Raw genomic sequence first — 234 nt, forward strand, 5'->3', positions numbered from 1 at the left:
AAAGCAACACAAAGTTCTTACATATACAAGACATTAGACTTTTAAGTGTCGAATGAGGAGACGAAACATCGACCAGATGTTGCTATTGTTGGTGTTTTGGCGTCATCCTAAAACAAAGTGAGAGTACCTGCGCAATAGCCCCGCCCCCCACACCAACGTCACTACTTTGGTCCAGTCGTATAGTAGTACTACAGGAGAATTTGAATACCACGGGGAATTATGTCCAATCCACGA

Source organism: Brachyhypopomus gauderio, chromosome 3, assembly GCF_052324685.1.
Source record: "Brachyhypopomus gauderio isolate BG-103 chromosome 3, BGAUD_0.2, whole genome shotgun sequence".
Classification (NCBI taxonomy): domain Eukaryota; kingdom Metazoa; phylum Chordata; class Actinopteri; order Gymnotiformes; family Hypopomidae; genus Brachyhypopomus; species Brachyhypopomus gauderio.